Source organism: Cyprinodon tularosa, unplaced genomic scaffold (assembly GCF_016077235.1).
Source record: "Cyprinodon tularosa strain WSP-4 unplaced genomic scaffold, ASM1607723v1 ctg368, whole genome shotgun sequence".
NCBI lineage: Eukaryota > Metazoa > Chordata > Actinopteri > Cyprinodontiformes > Cyprinodontidae > Cyprinodon > Cyprinodon tularosa.
The window spans coordinates 745,790-767,618 of record NW_024039083.1 but is presented as its reverse complement, the minus strand read 5'-3'; positions in this window follow the sequence as shown (position 1 = coordinate 767,618).

The window sequence follows — 21,829 nt, the reverse complement described above, 5'->3', positions numbered from 1 at the left end:
ATGAAGTTGTGTACCATGAGAGAACGGTGACTGTTCATTTGAAAGTTAAGCATGTTCTAAATTAATAACTTCCTATTTAATTTCTAAATAGTGTTTTCCTCATACCTTTAGAGTTTCCTTGCACTGACTTTGAGAATGTTTTTATCATCCTGGTGTTTTGTCTTCTCATGTTCCCATCCAGGTCTTTATTTAATCTTCAGCCATTGAGATATCATAGCTATTATGTCTGAGGAAATGAGCAGCACTTCCTTTGCACATCTCAGCAGCCTCTTTCCTCTCATTCCTTTCATTCTTTTTTCCTGCTTCACTCCTTTTCTGTTGACCAGACTGCCGATTTAAAACTAATCTTTTGCTGAACATTGTTTTAGAGAAGAAACCCCTCTATGTTTCACATCACATACAGTAGTTCACTCATTTGGTTTAATTGTTTGTTTGCTGAGTAGTCTTAGGAAATTACATTTTTTTATTGCAGTAGGCCACAGTTTGATTCCACATTAAGAGATGTTTCACATCTATATACACCTAAAAAAGTTATTTCATTGTTAATAAAGCTTTTCCCACATTTACATTTTGTTTTAAGTTGATGTGAGGTCTCAGGAACCTTGAGCTAGTAATCTACCTCCTACTTTTTTCCAGACAATTAAAGAAATAAAGATCAACTCTTTTGGGTAAGTCAGAATATGGGGTTAAAGATTGTCCAAAAAACACCATAGGTACAGTGAGAGAAAGTTAAAAAAGCTTCACAGTTGCACAATAATTCAACCCAGGCAATACACTTAGCTCAAAGACCAAATCTACCAGCACTGCAAAAAGATAATCAAACCAGACCTAATCAAAGGCTTTTTTATTCTCGACAAAGGTAATTGAAATATAAACTGTCTGTTTTTGTTGACTTTGAATTCAATAAAATGAAAATAAATGTAAAAATCGTCATATTTCGTACAGAATGCTATGTAAGGATTTTTGAAAAAAAAAAAAAAAAAAAAAAATCTTCTTCTTCTTCTTGGATTTACTGGCGGTTGGCAACAAACATTTAGTAGCATTATCGCCACCTACTGGTATGGAGTGTGGTTCGTGACGGACTATCTAGTTAGTAAACATATATATAATTTCTAAGGAAAAAAAAGAAAACAGACAAACAAAACAAAAAAACTACATACTTATACTTAACTTTGTATTCTATCGGTCTATACACATTCACCCTCTCTATTATCAACTTCTATTAAATAATTTAGTTTTCTTTAAAAATCGAATAATTATTTGTACATGTTTACTCCCCAAATTCTTCCTCAAAATATCTACTAAATTAATCTTTTCCTTAATAGATTCAAACTCTCTCCTCATATATCTTCTCTCGCATTCATATTTATGACATTCCAGTATAACATGTTCTATTGTTTCATATTTTCCTCAGTAATCACATTTGCCAGTAGTTTGCTTTTTAATTTTGAAAAGTGTATAATTAAGTCTGTATTCCCAAATCTTAACCTTGTAATCACTCTCCCCTCCTTTCTATTTTGTCTTCCATTTAATCTTTTTTCCTACTATCTTCTGAATTTTATAAAACCACCCTGTTTTTTCTTCATCCCACCTTTTTTTTTTGCCATTTTTCCATCAGTTTTTCTTTACTAATACTCTTTCCCTCCGATTTACTTGTTTTAACTGTAAAACTAACAGGATTTTGAATTGCCCTCTTTGCCATTTTATCTGCCCTCTCATTTCCTTCTTCTCCAATATGTGCTGGAACCCACACAAATACAACTATCAAACCCATGTCTTTTATTCTGAATAATGTATGAAATATTTCTAATGTCCCTCCTACTATCTGATGGATTATATTTTAAACCTAATAATGCAGAGCTTAAATCTGAACAAATTATGAAAAATCTCACAAGGTATTTCACTGAATATATTCGTAATATTTAGTGCTACTTTCCGTAAGTAATCTGTGTCCCTTTTCAAATGTTTGCTTAACATTAGTTTGTATTGGACACATTCTAGCTTTGCAATGAAAGCTTTGATAAGCTTTGAAATATTTCATCATACTTTCTTAGTCTTACAGTTTATTATCACAATCACCCGCATAGCCAATTAGTTGGTTGATAAAAAATATGTCTGGTTAGCCTTTTAGCTTTCCACCACTCATAGGGTGTAATTATTTTTCCAATTATGACATCTTTCAGCTATAAGTAAGAAGACAGTTACTTCCTGAGCACCTCTTCAGAGCATTCAAACCCCATTTAGCCACACCTCAATCCCATTTTCTTATGTGACATCATAAAACAGGAAGATATCTGGTGCTTCTTGAGTCTGGTTCATCTCTTGGTGTACAGTAATTGCTTCTAGGCAAATTTATCTGTCAAAACAACATATGCAGGTACAGTCATGGTAATTTACAGCTGTGATACTCCAGGAAGGACACTGTCACTTTGGTCCAAGAAAAAAGTACAACTTGCAAAACCTAGCTCTTAACATGTAAAAGGATAGCTCATTCCCCAGAGGCAAGTTTTTGTGTCAGCGAATATGTCAGTATCATCCAGTGAAAAAGGCTGATACCATGGTTTAGGAACAAGACAGTCAATAGCTTTTTTTTCTGGTGCAAAATAGTCAAATCTTGGTGACACTAACTGAAAATGCTCAAAAGAGCACTCTATGTTATGCACAGCCATTGGAAAACTGCAATTAAGTTAATATTGCAATAAATGTTGGAAATGAACATTCACCTTAAACGCTGCTGTAAATCATTCGTATACATCCATCAGTTCCTCGCTGTCTGGACACATATTACAGCGAATATCGACTCTTGCAATGAAAGCACCGCCTCCAGAAGTGGATCCACCGTCTGCAAAACTCTGCTGAGATCTCATCACATGCTTCCTGTATGGTCTCTAGCAGGGTCATTTGGGTGTTTGGATGCAGGTCATATGCCATCTATTTCCAGGAAGATAAGAACTCCTTTATGAGTTTGGAATGGTAAATAGGGAGGGAGAGATTTCCCGACTCGCTGTCTCTACATCGGATAGGTGAAAACGCACATTATCCCAAACAAATACAATGTTTAGATTGTTTTTGGTTAAACCCCACTCATTCTGACATGAAGCCATTTTTTGTATGCAATGGCTCAAGCAATAAAATGAGGACTATGCAATTTAAAAGGAGAGACTATTCAGCCTTCTTTAATATAGTTAATTTTGATGGACATAACTTAAGCTAATATTATGAAATAGGAGAAAGATATGTAAAAACAACCTCTGCATGTCCATATGCATATGCAATTTGTTTAAATGAATGAGAAACTGTTACGATGATGTGCAAAAATGACTTAATGTTGTCGAAGAACTAACTGTTAACTAAATATTAACAGAAATTTGAATATTGCATCAAAGTGATTTAGAAAAAAATGTGATATGTATAGGGCAAAATGTGCTGTAAATATCACCTAAAAAAATCATTAGGTCATTTTTACCCTAAAACATGAGAAATAAATTACAGTTTAAAAGTACTATTGCAATAATAGACAGACACCCTATAGATATGATGATACTGATAACCCCTAACCATATTTTCTTTCCAAATCAGTTTTAGACAAACAGCAGAGTTCACATTACTCCCAAATATTCCCTTTCTTTAAACAGACTAAATTACATTATCATGATCATTTATGTACTTTGGTCATGGTCACTGTCTTAAAAAGCTTAAATTTGGGGTTTTACTGTGTTATCATGTTAATGTTCTCTTATATTAGCCGAATGTCATGAAAATGAGCTGACAAAGCCTTCTCAATCCAAAATGAATTTTCAACCAAACTGCTTTAATTAGACCACTGTGTTTTTCAGCAACATCTTACTAATAGCTATTATTCAGCAGAAGAGTTTGGTGAAAAACCCATGAGCAAACAAAATGGAATGTGTGATAGTCTGATATTAGTAAAAGGATCTAGAAATATCATTGAGTCAATGCGTGTGGAGTCATTGTAATCTAAACATAGGGAGGTTACCAGAGATACTAGAAGTATGTTTATCCATTATTATATCACACAAAGGAACCTTTACACTTTATACAAGATGTTTAAAAATGCAAAAAAAAACAACAAGACAATAACAAAAGCAATAGTTAAAAATGTTGCATAGTGCTGGTACTTATGTTTATATTAGTATCCCTGTGTGTTTCATTTACAGAATAAAGCATGTGTAAAATTTTTAAAAATGATCTGGACTATCCAAACCTATTTCAGCCCAACTGTGCGGGGGGTGAATCTTTCATGACCCAATCTGACCCACAAGGAGTTTGTGGTTGCTGAAAGCATCATGGCTGCATGAGTTTTTCTGAGGAACTGGAAAAGTCCCCATTGGTTTTCATATAGAGAAATGGTGACATAGGCTCCCTCATTTGAATTTCTAGTTCCTGACTTAAAACAATAACCATGTGAACAAAATAAAATATGAGCTCAGTTCATGATTTATTAAATAAAGTAATGAGTGTATAACCCCTTGTTCTCCCGCCCCTCTTGTTTTGTTAAGTGTGCCTCAGGACAGCTGTGACCACCATGTAACTTGTTTCTGTGAATGGGTGAAATTGAAAGTAGTGTACAGCGCTTTGGTCAAGTCTACTGACTTGGAAAATAGCTATATAAGTACAGGCCATTTATCATAACACTGTAAAGTTGTTTTGACTTATAGGTTTTCTGTTTGCATTTTTCTAAGAAAGATAAAAAATTCTATGAATAAAATCAAAAATGGTTTCCATGGGTCCGTTCCATGTGACCCTGTTTGCGTCCCTGTACCCCGTAGTTCATAAGTTTCTGCTTTCGCTCTTCAAATTCCATTTGAACATACTGTAACCTGTGCCGCCTCCTGCCCACATCTGATACCTCTAAACAACAACATATCGTTTACTTGCTAAAGTACATGGCATCATATGTCTTATGACACAGTAAATGAAAGTGTAGAGATCTCTGCCAGAAAACAGAAAATGGGTCACGGCTCGGGTCAACAGTGGCCCAAAATATATGGCCTACTCAAAAGAAAAAGTTCATAAGACACAAATAAGCCCTCTTCCTTCAAAACACTTTACTGACAAATAAACCTTAAAAAACATTATACCTGATCTCATTCTTTACATGGTCTGATCTTCTATCATAAAAGAAACAGCCTCCTTATTACAAAGGTTGTTTTAGCTATCATGGGGTGGTTATTGCAAGGCCAGATAAGATAAGCTAACTAATTTATATGTCTGTGATGCAGGATGCTGAGAGAGAAAAGATCCTCTCCTTCATTATTGTTTTCTGCGGTTATTTTTTTCATTTCTCTAAGGTGAGTACCCATAAAGCCACAGTTCTCGTGCAGGAACTGAGACTGGCTTCTGTTTGCTGAGATCAATTGCATTTTTGATGCATATATTACATTTTCAACACTGGGTATAATGCAAAGCATTTAATTTGATAGACAGTAAAACTGAATCAGCGTGTTTTCAGAGTATATAATGTATGAGTCAAACAAAACCCTCCCTAACCTCGACTGAACAGGAAGTGGTTGGAGAATGAAATTCGATTTCTGCAGTTATCTGGTTCTTACTGCAGTGTTGGTCCCAGCAGCCTTGGATTGGGCTCTTTGCATAATCTGCAACTGTCAGGTTAGTTTGTATTGGCATTTGGTTATCTCTCTGCATATTTAGGCTACTTTTTGGGAAAAGTTGCAGCTGATATTAACTGAGCTTACTGAAGCAACTAAACAGGAATGCTCAGAGTAAGCAAATTTTACTCACACAGGGTGCATAATAGATGCTGCATGAGTCCAATGCTTACCAAGGAGCAACAACACATATCCAGGAGATCCTGCTTCATCCCCGGATTAGATGTGACATTTAGGAGTCACTCTCTTCTCTTTCCTGTAGCAACCAATGACAGGCAATGATAAAACATACACAGGGTTTTCCAAGTGCATTCAGGACATGTACATATCTGTTGTTGAAAATCAGGTCCTTATCTTATTAGCTGTGTGTTGGTGTTTTCTTTCATGCATATAGATTTTCACAAGGGATGGAGTTATGATACAAAAAAGTGAAAAAAGTAAAGGTTTGTATAAACAAAATGTATTTCATCACTCCATCAGCAACGTGTGGAAAAATAATCATTTTGGTTAGAAGGAGGGCAAACCTGTGGTGTTAATCGGTGTCTGAGCTATTTTTAGGCGTTCCCACCGGCCCGCAGAAACACGAGAAACACACGTGACAACAAGCCTTGATAAATTTAGAGGGAGGTTCAGAGAAGCTAGTGACAGAAGCTCCAGACCAAAATCCAGATGTGCAAACTGCACAGGAGATGTAAGTCTAAAAAGTTAGGAGGGGCTGACTGGGAATTACATCCTACTGGTATTTTGATGTACTTTTCAGGAATTTCTTATTCATCTCAGATCAAAAACTGTGTTAATACCTTCTTACGTCTTAAAATGTATATTTTAAGCATGTTTATCTGCCAAGTCAGTAGACATGAGTTTAAATTTAACTGCATAGTGGCACAGATGGTTTCACTGTTGCCTTACAGAATATGGCCTTTCAGTATGAATTTTGCATGCATGCATGTTTACCCCATGCACTGCACCCTGGATTCCTTCCACAGTTTCAAAACATGAGTGTTATGTTTTTACGGTGTGTATAATAACGTGTTTCTGTGTCGGCCTGTAATGGATTGTCAAACTGTACAGGGTGTACCCACCTCTCACCCAATAGCTGCTGGAGATGGACACCAGCCCCCTACAGTCGTACAAGGATAAGAAGCTATAGACAATAGATGAATGGACATTTATTCTGATTATATTGTTATACTGAGCAGAAGGCTCCCTCTGGTGTCTCAAGCCAGAAACCAAGCTTTAATTTAATTGAACAAAGTCCAATTAATGGGTTTACCAAGAGATGGGTAGAATTATTGAAGTAAAGATACGAGGTATGATGCAGTAAAACCAATCCTCGTGGTACATTTAAAAGACTTAAACAAAGAAATTAGCTTGTCACTACCTGCCTCTGCATTTCTCCACTTAAAATCTGACTTTTAAACTATAAAAGTATCATGTTTGTAAAACAACAGCTGCAGTTGATGCTTTAACACTTTAAGTTGCAATAACAGTCTATTTAAGTAGTTTTACCTTTTAAACCATCTCTATTTATTGGAATGAAAAGCTGCAAAACATAGAGAACCCTGAATGTTTACTATGTATACCAGTTCTAAAAAACAGAGAAAAAAAAAACGACCTATTCCTGGTAATGGGTACAACATTTATTTTTGTCTGTTATGTAAAAAAACAGTTTGTGTATCATGTAAACAGCGTTTGTTAGCTTAAAGGATCTACAAGGGCAGGGACTCCTTTGCCGATATGGTGGCGGTGTTTACTTGCCTGCTCCCTCAACCTGGGTTTCAATCAGCTGCTGTTAAGGAGGTTATTTTATGCCAAAGCGTTACCATTTATGTTATACTTTCAGAGGTCCTGAGAGGGTAGTTCTATAGGGCTTAGCTGCTTTTTGTACTGGTTATGTACTGGTTATGCATACATACTTAAAAGAAAAGAAGCCACTCAGCTGATGCTGGCGTCAATGGCATCGCCATATTGTGGGAAGCAAGCCAAAAGCAATAGAGGTACATGTTGCAAGTGTTGTTTTAACAGTATTATGTTGTTCTTTTACATTTTTATAAGATCCACATTTGTGTGACATTTTTTTCTATGAGCTTTTTGCTGCTGTAACACCAGAATTTCCCTATTGTGGGACAATAAAGGGATTTTCATTTATATTCTATTCTATTCTATTCCATTCTATTCTATTCTATTAAGTGAATGAATGAGATTGTAAGCAATAGTAAAATATCTAATCCACCTCTATGCATAACACAAAAATAATTGAATAACTTAGTTTAGTATGTTTTTGAAGCCAGGGTTATGAGATGTTAAGTTAGAATGTGGTGGATGGATGAGATCATACCTCTTGGAGTGTGTCATCTTTTCAATATTACCGGTAGCCTAACTCTGTGTTGTTCAACTGTTCAGCGGCGACATCTGCTGGTTTGAGAAAATCCTTGCAAACAACATTTACTACACGAGCATAGAGAGGTTTATCTGATCTGACCTCTTTCATTCTAACCATGGGCACCAAATGAGTGATCAATGGACACTGCATACCCTACTGAAGATAAATTAATTATTACAATTAATATGAATGCTTGTCACAATTTACAGTAGGTCTTAATAATGAGCCCCCCATGGCTTTTTTTGTTCTCTGATTAGGCAGACATCATGTACCAAACATCTCCTTATTCAGCCCTCCTTTGGATTAACTGTCTTGGCTTTCCATGAACCCCCCCCCCCCCCCCCCCCCCCACAATTCACAACCATGACAACCAGTCAAAGTCAGTACAGATAGGGTTAGGAGTGTGGGATAATACATTAGATGAAGGCCTTGGCTTGACCAAGGGGCTCCTACAGAACTTCCTGAACAGTTTATTTCTCATTATGACATCATAAGGGGAATGCAAATCAAACTGAACATTATGAGCAGACATTAGTTAAGAAGTAGAGAAAGGCAAAGATAGAGCTGAAAGGGTTTGTTTTCATTTGTGGTACAGAGGCTTCAGGACACATATAACTGTCAAAAATGTTTATAATAGGAATTTAGCATAATATGGGACCTTTAATCTGATTAATAATGATTATTCAAGTATTGATATAATCAACTAATTTAGAAATTGAATAATTATTAACCAGAATATACCGTTTTTACCATATGTTGAATGAGGAGCCCCTTTAGAGTAAACATTAAGTTAATACTGTACAGAAAATGTATGCATTTTGTATTACAGATGAAAGTGTACTTGTATTCATCTTCTGTTTGTCCTGGACCTATAGGGCCAAGAGTCTCAACAGAGATACCCATGAAAACTCCACTGGGGGAAACCTAAAAACTGGATGTTAGCGAAGTTAATAAAGTTAATAGGGCTTGGACATCATTATTTGAATAAAGGATGGCTAAAATAATCTATAGTGAAAATTTATTTTGTTAGGTTTTGATATGGGAAAAGGCACAGGTGAACATCTCAATACAACATCTATTTAAAACTGAAACTATTTTTGTTATGTTTGAGATGTTTGTTAATATTTGAGAATGAGGTGGATTTCAGACCCCTTTCGATATCTCTTTGTCAGTTTTTCTCCCGTCCTCTCTTTATCTTGCCATGTAGGCCCCACTCCAGTAACTGTTATGGGTTAGAATAGTTGAATGACACAGGTTGTTGAAGTCCCAGTTGCAGCACAATTCCTTTGCCTTTTAAGATGTTTTTATGACTAGAAAGTTGAATTTATTGAAGTTCTTAACATGTACTATATAATAAAAATGTTTTTTGATAATAACCATATGCCATTGGGCTAACATTGACTTGTGTGAAGTTGTATTGTCTGTTCTCTCAGGCTTCTCAGGATTCCTTCCACAGTCCAGAAACATGACTGTTAAGTTAATTGGTGTCAGTGGCATGTGTGTGTGTATGGTTGTATGTCTTTGTGTAGCTGTGTCCGAATGGAAACTGTCCAGAGTGTACCCTTCCTGTCACCCATAGACTGCTGGAGAGAGGCAGCAGCCCCACTGTGGATGGATTTGCATTATTAATTTACTGTCGAGTTGTACATTACTTTCCCAATACATGCTGTAAAAGTACAGGCCTTTATTGAAATAATGCAAAGAAAATAAAAAATAAAGCAAAATGCCGTAATTTCTTAGAAATGTATTGTATTATCACAGTTCTGAAATAGTAGTCTGTTGTGCTTTTACAAGAATGTAATTGTAATACTACAGATCTGAAATTACAGTAAATGGCTGAATATGTTTCACAGCATATTGTTGTAATCCTTACTGTGAAAGTCATGGAAAACTTATGCAATTATTTATTGTAAATGCACAGCAAAAGTGTTGTAGTATATCTTTAAGTTCCCTGCAAAGGAATCATTTCAACTGCTTTTACCTGTGATTTCATTCTTAGAGGTCATGACTCAAATTTCATGTTCATATGTCAGAGTATGAATTTAGTCCAAGTAGTAAATCAAGAGCTTTGCCTGTTGGCTCAGTTCTTTCTAGATCTGGACAGATCAACACAGCATCCACATCATGGCAGCAGGCACCCCTATCTGTGTGTCGATCTCCAGCTGAGTTCTCTCCTTACTGAATAACAGGACACCAAAATACATGAACTCCTCGACTCAAGGCAGGAACTCTCTTCTCTTCCAACCAGCACTGGTGACAGAGGGCAGCCTTGCCAGACCAACATGAATCCTGTTCCCATTGTAGTGGAGAACTCCTCCAGTGGGATTCTTTTCATATTCTTACTATTCAAAATACAGTTTGCAATATTTAATAGATTATAGTCTGTTTTTCAGTTTCAAACTCCTTTTGATTAAAGTATATTAATTTACTAAGAATGTCTCTTTTAAGAGTAATTAATCAAAAATAATTGCTAGATTTTTCTGGTCATGAATCAATAGCCTTAATATACAGTACTGAAAAAAGATTGAATCCTCTTTTTGATCCCCCCCCCCCCCCCCCCCCCCCCCCCCATAAATATACAATTTCGTTTTTAATCAGCGTTGCATCAAAACCTTTGGGTTTCTGTGGAGAAATGTTGTGCCACTTTTGTTTGCTGACTATTTTTCTTATTTATATTTTAATTTTATTTAAAGTGGGTTGTAGGACTCCAAATCCCACATATGGACTCTGTATGAATCTCTCATTTCCCAAACCCATTACTTGTTGTCCCGTCAAACAAAGTCCACCAACAAAGCATGTCTTTGTCTCTTACAATCCCACCCATGTTTTAAAAAAATAAAATACTGACATACAATATTAATTTATTGGAAAAACAATTGCATAAATTGATATTGTAAAACAATCCCCTCAATTATAGTGTCCTAATAAACTGCATGATGCTACCACTAGGTGGCAATGTAGGATTCTTTATTTTTGTGCAGTTTAGGTTGGGCATGTTTCTAAATTACCGTGAACTAAAATTTCTGTTTATTCAGATCCTCATGTTTGTAGGTTCAAAGTGAAATTCAAGTCATCAGAATTAACTGTCTCTGCATCAATGTTATTGGTGAGCTAGAAAAAAAGGGAAACAATAAAGTTCCATTTGAATTACAGGTCCAATTGCAATGAATTAAAATTAATTTTTAAAGCCCTGGAGGTTTCTGACAAAGTTTTGCAACATAAACTATTGGTACCTACACGAATGCCAGCATACCTGAACTTTGTACCCATTTAGTGAGACTGATAAGAGATGGCAGACTGGATATTTATCTAAAACTGATAGTGTAATCAACATTTTATTTAGTTGTTGTGTTTCTTTAGCTAAACGTTTTGCTTAGTTCATAAATATTAAATTTTGTAAGAAAGAAGTTTTGACTTCTCTGTTATTTTTTTTTTGTATTTAAATACAAATCCCTTGTTTGCAGTTTCCTCAATCACTTTGCTTTTTTAGGAGGATTACCCAGATGCTTGTTGATGGATTAGCTTAAAAATGACTCCAATGTCAGTAAAGTATTTTTGTTTGTCATCTTGGGAGTAAAAGAAAGAAACTTGGACAGACAAACCAAATTCAGCACACCAGGATTATAATTTTCTCATTTTTAACTTATGTTAATCCTCTGCAAAACCTTTTTAATCATCTGTAAGGTGAAACATGGAAGATGACAGACAATCTGATAGAAAGCAACAACTGGGATCATTTCCATATCTTTAAACTCCAGATAATCTTCTGAATAAATTAAAACATCCTCCTCTGTCAACCTCTGTCAGATTTATTCTCTTGCCTCTCAGGCTCTGTATACAGTTTGGCCAGTTTGCTGAAGCAACAGCATTGCATCCAGGTTGTCATGGTGTCTGATTGTTCTGTATCATGTCAAGCGCCCCATCGCAGTCAGACATTACTAAAGCCAACTTAGTGTTTGTTTCGACATTTATCACAGCACCAAGAGGAAGCTGACAAAGGTGAGAACAATTCTCAGGGTGCAATCAGACAAGACTGGCAAGTTACTTTAAATACCTAAGCTTGTCATGGTTTCTTAATAAGCTATCTATGTGGGCTCATTTTCATTACACTAAACCCCAAAAGTGAAACACACATGCCATCCTTACCTATTTTGACAAATTATATAATGAATTAAATTGTAGTATGAATAAATGTACTTAGTGATGTTAACAGAAGACAGTATTAAGGATGTGTCTTGCAAATAGTTTTATTTTCTGATTCATTAATTTGTCCTGTAATGTTTGAAAGATGTTTTTGAGCCGTATTCTGGAAATATATTATTGGAAAATAAGGACATTGTCTTTTTTTAAAAGGAAAATGAAGAAATATGAGTAGATTATTATTGGATTAAAACTGATTTGTTTTATATGGTATAAAAAGCTTGAGAGTTGACTGCTGCTAACTCAGGGAGTCCATACCTCCATGGCCCAGGGCCTTCTGGGGCAGGGGTCTGAAAGGGAAAGCCGGAGGAGGAGGCTCGGAGGCCAGGCTCGCTAACTCCCCAGCATGGGGTCTCATCACTCTCTCCACACTTCTGCTGTCAGAGCTTTTGTTTCAGTGACATTGCTCAGCCACAAGGTCCTGCTTCCCAGGTAACTGCAAACTGCTGAGCTGGTGCTGCTGCTGGGAGGAATGGTTACAAACCCAGTCTAAACAGAGCCTGAAAAAATGGGTACTATTTAAATACTGTGGAAAAATTGCAGGAGATGCCCTATTACCTCCCCTTCTGTTCATTATCTTGGAATAAGAGTTTTTGTGCTGTAATAATTCCGAAAAAAAAAAAAAAAAAAAAAAAAAATATATATATATATATATATATATATATATATATATATATATATATATATATATATATATATATATATATATATATATATATATATATATATATATATATATATATATATATAATTTTTTTCTTATGTCTAATCTTCTCCTAATGTAAAGAAATTAAGTACTTCAGTAAATACAAATTTATTTATTTATTTTTTTTGCATCAGGAACTCATGCTGTAAAAATTATCCCCTTTCTGAATTATTTTTGCTTTGGCAGTTGGTGTTTTTCTTTGCAAAGTGGGTGGAGGCATCTGTTCTGCACAGGGGAACAGGTCCATAGTGAGGCTTCTAGAAAATGTCTTTGAACATTTTTTTAGTTTTTTTTTAAGTTCCCCTGTTGTTGAATACTTTTGTTCACTTCTGTTGTTTAAAAAGGATACACATGGGATGAGATTTCTTTTTATTTTATTTACTGAAGTATATCAGCTCTCCACCTAAAAAAGATATTTGTTTTGATTTGTTCACAAATAAAATGTTAAATTTTTTTACGCACTAAAGTGTGCTCCTTTTCTTTATTGGTCCTCTTTATAATATTGATATGTTTGTGTCCTTTTAGCTGCTCCATTATACAAGGGTTGCAACAGCAGGTTGCTATGACTTACTCACAGACTTGGCAAAGTTTTCACATTGGATCCCTTTCTGACACAGCCACCATTAAACCATGTCCCTTGCATTTAAGTAAGATATTTAAACCACCAAACCATGGGGACACCTATCAATCACATTAATATAATATTATCAATGCAATCACCTATAAACTTCGTTGAAATTCCTTCCCAGGTTTGATATTTTAACTTGTCCTTCAGCTTGTCGTCATTAATACATGCAGATGTACTGAATTGCATGTAATTATCTTATTTGCCATGCAATGGACACACCTTCTTAGGAACATGTGCAGCTGAACGAGAGAGCAGTAAAGTGTATGTGTTTTTACTCTGAGTTTAGGTTGCTCATTAAACTTCTGCAGTTTGTATATTCTTTTTTTTTTTAACATTTAACTTTTTATTGAAATTTTTACATTTATTTACATTTACAGTGAACTTGAACACAACACATCCACCTCTACCCAAAATAAAAAGGAACCAAAACTGATGCTCGGGGGCTTGTACTCATTATTACCTTATTGTCTCTCATTTTCAAAGGCCTTTATCCACTTTTGTCGCTCTCTGTTGTCCTGAATACAGTCCATTTTGTCCATTTTTTTTCCATTTGTGCTTGTTGCAGTCTCAATCTGTGTGTCAGTTTTTCCATAATATAAATTTCTTCCACAATTTCAGTCCAATGTTCTTGGCATGGGGGGTCCTCTTTCCCCCACTTCCTCGTGATCGCTTTCTTACCCGCTATTAACAGGATCTTAGTCAGGTATCTATCTTTTACCGTAATCTTGGTATTATTAAAATTACATAGATAGAATACCATGCTACTCATAGGGATATCATACCCCAGTATCCTCTTCACAGATACATAAACATTTTTCCAGAATGCAACAATTTTTGGACAGTTCCAAAATATGTGCGAGTGATCAGCATTCATCAATCCGCATTTTCTCCAACACTCTGCGCTTGTATTACTATATTTATTCTTGATTTTAGGCGTGATGAAAAAACGTATAAGGTTCTTCCATGCAAACTCCCTCCATATCCGCGAATTAGTAGATGTCTGTTGTGTTTTCCACATATCTATCCAGTCTTTATCCGTAATTGTCATATTAAACTCTGATTCCCATTTCTCTTTAATATACTTTGTAGAATGCCTATTCATTAGTTTTTGATATAGTGTAGAGATGGTTTTCATTTTAGTTCCATTAATAGATTTAAGTACCACTCCAATCACACTATTCCTTTCCATCTTAGTGTCCCATTTGATGTCTGTCCTGTAATAGTCTCTCATTTGCAAATACCTATGGAACTCATGTTTATCTAGATTATACTTGTCCTTCATTTGTTGAAAGCTCAACAGCTCATTATTTTCCTGGAGGGCATACCATCCCGTAATCCCTTTCCCTATCCATTGCTTGAATCCTTTATCATATTTTAATGGTTTAAAATCCGAGTCGTATGCTATCCACCTAAGTATTTTCATTTCTTTCTTTATTTTGTGTTTTTTCAATGTTTTGAACCATGTTTCCAATGTAAAATTAGCGATTGGATCTTTATAATTCTTGATCTTTTCATATCTATCTTCATCTCCAATAAAACTCTGAATTGGACATCCTCCAAACTCTTTCTCCATGTCTTTCCACCTTGCTGAGTAGTCCGGCGAGCACCAACACACCACATGCCTGAGCTGTGCTGCCCAGAAGTACTCTCTCAGTCTTGGTAGGCCCAAACCCCCTTCGTCTTTCGGTAGCTGTAACGTTTTATATTTAACTCTTGGTTTTTTGCCCCCCCAGATGAATCTTGATATTATCTTGTCCCAGATATCAAATTGAGTTTGACTCACCTCTATCGGTAATGCCTGGAACAGATATAGAAGTTTCGCTTGCACATTCATTTTGATAATTTCGACTCTCGAGTTCAAATCCAATGGTAAAGTATTCCATCTATCTATATCTTTTTGTATTTCTTGGGTTATTTTACTATAATTCGCTTTAGACAATGTAGATATTTCTTTAGTAATATTGACTCCTAGATATTTTATTTCTTTCGTGTTCCATTTAATGGGAAATGCTTCTTGTATTTCTTTTGATGGGTTATAGTTGAGTGTTAGTGTCTGTGTTTTGCTTACATTAATTTTGTATCCTGAAAGATATTCATACTTTCCAAACAAGTCCATCAAAACTGGCAACGATCTATTTGGCTGTTCAAGGAAGGTTATTATATTGTCTGCAAAAAGTCCTATCTTGTGTTCTTCACCATTTACTGTAACGCCTTTGATTCTTTCATCTTGACGTACTGCCTGAGCCAAAGGTTCCACAAAGAGTGCAAATAAGGTAGGTGATAGGCAGCACCCTTGTCTGGTTGATCTTTGTATGTTAAATTTTCCTGTCAGACTTCCATTTATTTTTATTCTCGCTGTAGGTTGATGGTATAATGCTTTTATACTCAATATTGATTTATTGTTGAATCCAAACCGTTCTAGCACCCTATATAGAAATGTCCAATTCACCAAATCGAATGCTTTTTCTGCATCGACACTTACTAATATGGTGCTTTGTTTTTCCTGTTGCGCTTGATCCAATATATGCAATACTCTTCTAATATTATCGTGAGTTTGTCGTCCTTTCACAAATCCTGTTTGATCCTCCTCTATCAATTCTGTCACCCATTTATTTAATCTAGCAGAGATAATGGATGTATAAATCTTATAGTCCACATTCAGTAGTGAGATTGGTCTATAACTACTACATTGTTCATTGTCTTTCCCTTGTTTTGGTATGACCGTAATTATAGCTTCTCTCCATGAAGGAGGTATTTTATTATTATTAAGTGTCCAATTGAATGATGCTGTGAGTATTGAGACCAATTCTTCTTTAAAAATCTTATACCACTCTGCCGGGTATCCATCACTGCCTGGTGATTTATTGTTTTTAAGTGAGTTTATCGCCTCCTTTACCTCTTCTATTGTAATTGTTGCTGTCAGTGACTCATTTTGTATTTTGCCAATTGTTGGTAAATCTAATGTGTTTAAAAAGGTTCTCATTTCCCCCTCTTGAGCACCTGCAGGTTGTGTGTATAACTTCTCATAATAACCTCGGAAAATGCCTTCTATTTCTTCTGGATTATTAGTTAATTCTCCTGTGTTGGGATTCCTGATTTTGTTTATTGCATTAATTGTTTGCTGTTTTCGAATACGTTTTGCTAGCAGTTTAGTTGCCCTTGACCCTGCCTCATAATAGTTCTGTTTCAGGTATATATTCTTTTTTTCTATTTCTCCCAATAGTATATCATTTATTTCGGCCCTGACCATCTTGATTTCTTGGTATATCTTTGGGTCTTCTGTTATCTGATATTTCTTTTCTAGTTCTCTAAGTCTCTCATTGTTTGACCTGTATTTTTGTAATTTGGTTCTTTTTTCATGTGCCGTTATAGCTATTAACTTTCCTCTAATGACTGCCTTCATGGCATCCCACACTATTGTTGGGTCAACTGTTCCATTATTATTTTCCTCAATATATTGTTTTATCTCTGCTTTGATCTTTTCTTTTTGTTGTTCATTGTTTAATATTCCCACATTTAATCTCCATACAGTATTTCTTTTCCTACTACCTAGGCACATCTTTACATAAACCGGATTGTGATCCGACACATCTGCCGCTCCTATCTTGCACTCCTTTACCCTGTGATTATCTTCTTCCTTGACTAAAAAATAGTCTATTCTGGAGTGTACCCCATAAACAGCCGAGTAATGTGTGAAATCTCTCCCTGATGGGTGCATTTTTCTCCATACATCTATCATTCCCATCTCCTCTATTGATACGTTTATAAATTTTGTTAAGTGAATTTTATTTTTTTTTTGGCTCGTTGTGTCCAAGTGATGATTCAAAACTACATTTAAATCACCTCCGCAAATTAGAATCCCTTCTGTTTCCACAGCTATTAAATTAAATAGACTTTTAAAGAATTCTTTGTTACTCCCGGGGGGTGCATATATATTTATCATAGTTATTAATTCATTTTCAATCTTTCCTTTTAATATTATGTATCTTCCTTCTTTGTCTTTTACTTGCTTTTTGCTGTCGAATTGTATGTTTTTCGAAATTAATATAGCCACTCCCCTTCTACGTTCTTCTGCATATGAACTGTAATATATATTCCAGCAACCATATTTTTTAAGTTTTTCATGCTCCGATTTGGATAAATGTGTTTCTTGTAAGTATATAATTTGTGCGTTTTCCTTTTTCAATTTAGTCATCACCTTTTCTGTTTTACTCCGCACATTCAACCCGTTCACATTTAGCGACATTATCTTGATATCAGTCATGGAAATAATTTCTCGACCCCTGTTGAAAAGCTCCCCGGCAACTCACACCTTAACCAACATGAACTAATACTAACCAAACAAAAACTTAAAATCAAACTGACTTCCCGTACTTGGGGTATCCCTCTTCCCCAGTCCCCGTTGGTGGGTGGAGGGGAAATCCTCACCTTTGTTGAGGGCCCCTCCCTAGATCCTGTACCACTCCCATCCCGTGGGGTACTACTCCATCTAGACATGTCCAACTTAAAAGTTTATATCTCCTCTCCGTCGGTTCGTAATGAATTCTGCGAAATTAAGAAGTCTTGCACTTTGAACCAGTCTTTATTCTCTTTTGTGACCATACCTCATTTCTTCTTGATCGATTTCTTCTGTGGGCGAAACATTCTAGGGTTTCCATTGGAAGTTGTGCAGCTTTTCTCTCGCTCGATGAGCCGCCTCTCGGTCCCGGTCTGTTCCCTTCGTTCTCTGCCATCCTGCCGCTCCTCGTCTCCTTTCCTCCGTTGCCGCGTCGCCTCCTCCCGGCTCAGCTACGTTGTATCCCCTTTCCTTCATGTCCTGCGCTGCTGACTTAGCGTTTTCATATGTCTTCACTCCATTCTCCCAGTGTATCCGCATTTTGGTGAGTGGTGTCTGGAAACGTATTCCTTTCTCCTTCAATATTTTTTTAATGCCGCTATATGCCTTTCTCTTCTGTACAATCTCAGTCGGGTAGTCGTGATCAAAATAGATACGCTTATCCTTTACCTGAATCTTTGTCTGCCAGGCTTTCTTCAATATCATTTCTTTGGTCTCATACTGCAGAAAATTAACCACGACTGACCTCGGTGTTGCGTTTGCATTCGGCTTGGATGCGGGTGTTCGGTGAGCTCGTTGAATCTGGAGATTAGTCCCCCTCCGGTAGTTCGAGTTCCTTTTGGAATAGTTGCTCCAAAAATGTGGCAGTAGATTTCCCCTCTACCTCTTCTGGTAGGCCGAAGATTCGCATGTTGTTTCTCCTCGATCTCCCCTCGAGGTCGGTTATTTTTTCCTGCATTCTTTGTGTTTGTTCCACCATTTTCATTAACACCTCGTTAGCATCCGTCTTCCACTCTTCCACCTCCTCTATCCGTGCCTGAGCCTCGTTGAGGTCCGCTCGCTGTGCCTGGATATCCCGGTCATTCTCAGACCACCTGCGTTCTATTTCTTGTCGGAATCTCACCATTTCTTCCTTCATCTCTTTCTTCAGTTCATCCTTGAACTCAGCCAGCTCCCGACACAGCTCTTGTTTCAAGTTTTTGATATCAGTTCTGATGGTGGCGAACCCGTTTTGCAGCGACACCGTGCTATCGCTTTCCTCCATTATCTCCTCTTTGTCTTCCTCGTGTTCGTTAGCTTCGCGTGTGGGTCTTTTACCCGTTGCAGGCAACTCTTCGCTTTCGTCTTGTTTTTTATTGCTTTTCCGACTTCTTTTCTTGCTCGTCCCACTCATACCTTAGTTTTACCTATCGAGTAATATTCTTATTGTGGGTTTTTAACCGACCTCGGAGAGCTATCCAACTATGCGACCTCTCCCTCCGCCATCTTCCCGGAAGCCCCAGTTTGTATATTCTTTATTAAATAAAAGTCTTCTGAGGTCGAACGTAAGCTATTATCCAAACCACTGCCAAACATCAACAGAAGCACAGCAATAGATAAAAGTTAATTAGTTAAATTGTATTTCTTTAAACCTTTTCACATACATAAAAAATAAAGCATTTATAACAGCAAAAATATTAAGTAAATACCTGTCTGAATGAAAATATATTTGATTGTTTTTTTTAAAAGAGTCTGTGAGGTTTGTAGGTTTTTAACACACTAATTTTTGCTCCAAACTAAAAAAAAAACAACTTAAGCCCTTTCTTCTGGTAGCCAAACAATTTTAATCATTTGAGTTTTGATGCTGATCCATTTTCTATGCAGCTGCATGGAGTGGTGGCTCCCGCCTTTCTGAAGTAAAAGAGTGTATAATATTTAGTTTTGCTCTGCTTTATATTTTATATTTCTATGAGCTTCCTTTAAAGGTGCTGATGTTTCTTTTACTATAAGTGTTTCTTCACAAAATTTGCTTACATTCTCCTGATAACATTACAGATTGATTCTGCAATGCTACAAGAGTGTAAGGTTTCTGTGTGGAGTTTGCTTCTTCCTTCTTTAGGCTTTTCTTTTATTCCCTTTCCTCCAAATGGGTCCTAGTTTGATAAGTCTAAAATGCCCAATCTGAGGGACGGCGTTTGCATGCTCTGGGTCCCTGTTTTGGCCATGACATGAATATGCACTCTACATGGGGTGCAGACCCTCTCTCACATGGACTGGCACCATCTTCCTGTAACCCAAAACAGGATTGAGATGAATAGAAAAAAAAATTGCATGAATAAGAAAATCAAGTGGTTTTATGATGCTTTATATTAAATTAAATGATTCTAAACAAGCTGTGACTTTTCTGCAGATTGCTTTCAAAACGTAAAATAGCTTGAGTGTGGGGGGTAAAAGCAACAACAGAAACCACCGCAGAGAGCTAAATAAACTTTTTCTTTGTTCATTTGGATAATTGTTGAGGGGATATTGTTTCCTGCATCAGTTTGTGAAAGTTAAAATAGAAAAGTTTGCGTTTGCACCTCCTCTGTTCATCTCTGCTGAAAAGATGCTGTGTAATAACAGGTTGCGTTCCTGAATCCTCCACAGACCGACGATGGATTTTAACAACGTTGTGTCTTCTGCTTACCTTCACACGTTTCAATTTGCTTTCGCTGACTAGTCACATTTTCAGCTTACCCCCTGGAGTCGCAGCATATAAGAGGAAAAAAAAAAAAGCTCAATAAACAGAAAAATAGCAGGTTGGACATTTTGGAAGCACTCATGCTGTGTTTTTTAAATGTTCCTTTTTGTTTTGTCTTAAATGTTTTAGCGTATACCCAGTAATTATCTCTACTTTAATTGTCTTCAAAAGAGATTGAAATGCGATTGCTTGCCATACAGCATTCCCTCAAGACTTTTCTTTCGTTGTAAAAAACACTAACCAAACTTTCAATACTCTGTAGGCAGAAGATTGGTTTTATTTTACCACATTGCATCTAGTAATCAGGTAAAACCTTATGATGTTTTTTGTTTTTGCATTTCTCTTTAGACCTAAGGTCTGCAGTCACAAGTTCTATTTTCTAGATCTTTATTACATTTAGAAAAAGTGTGGTATGGGAGGGAAATGTGCAATAAAATTCAGTAAACATTAAACCGTCTTGCATGTTTATATTTAAAACTGACATCAAGTGTTCTTGATTCAAAGTCAATATTATGCAAATTAATATTAAAAGCAGTGTGAATAACAAAAGAGGTTTAGTTATTATTGAGCTTGTGACTGAAATGACTTTCAGTGTTAGTAAAAGCACCTTAATGAAGGAAAAGATCTTACTAAACAGGGGTCCCTTGGCCATTTGCAACCCTTGAAATGATTTGGGATTAAAATGATTTTAATGATTTTTTATTTAAATCCTTAAAAAATAATAATGATAAAATGGAATTTATGAAAATGGGTAATAATAAAAAAAAGGAAGAAAATAAAACGCACATCCCCCCCAAAAAGATTTTTTTTTTAAAGTAAACAATTTTTCTTTCTTTTTAGGCAGATTTGAATCTTTATTACGTTTGATTAAAGGATTTTTTGTTTTTACATACAAAGCAGTGGTAATATTCAAATAGAGAGTCAAAGTTTGAGTGATGTTATGAGTTAGAGTTGTGGAGCTTTTTTCCAGCTTTAGCTTTTCAGATTTGTTCTCATCTTCATGCCTGCATTACTTCTCTGTCTGCTAAATCACCTCTTCCTTTTTTCTTTTTCCGTAAAGCTTTGTGTTTTCTCAAAGGCACTGAGCAAAGAGACATGAGCCTTAATTGTCGTGCTTTATTAAGTGAATAAAGGTGGGCTGGACAGCAGTTTAGGCTGCCTTTATGACACTACAAAGTGTGACAGAGTTACAGAGAGATAATTGGCAGAGTGGAAAAGGCTGATGAA